The sequence below is a fragment of the Sinocyclocheilus rhinocerous genome, unplaced genomic scaffold, assembly GCF_001515625.1.
Source record: "Sinocyclocheilus rhinocerous isolate Xijiao unplaced genomic scaffold, SAMN03320098_v1.1 scaffold3362, whole genome shotgun sequence".
Classification (NCBI taxonomy): Eukaryota; Metazoa; Chordata; class Actinopteri; order Cypriniformes; family Cyprinidae; genus Sinocyclocheilus; species Sinocyclocheilus rhinocerous.
Genome location: NW_015631076.1, coordinates 45,255 through 45,530, shown reverse-complemented (window position 1 = coordinate 45,530; position 276 = coordinate 45,255).

The window sequence follows — 276 nt, the reverse complement described above, 5'->3', positions numbered from 1 at the left end:
GGGTGTGCAACATTTGGCTTTTGTGGAATAAAAGACGCGTGCTTGTAGATTTGCCTTTTCTTCTGGACTTTTTGGGGAAAAAAACAATTCCAAAAACACAGACAAAATGTCTTTCGATTGCACCAGACTTGTTGGTTTTTGACATGACAGAGGCCAGAATTACTGTCTGCTTAGTCTCATGCTGTTATGAGGAGTGCAGCCCACCAGCCCACCAGCTCACCAGCCCACCAGCCCTTCCCAGGTGGTTTAGTCGTTAGGATTTGGCGCTATCACGGC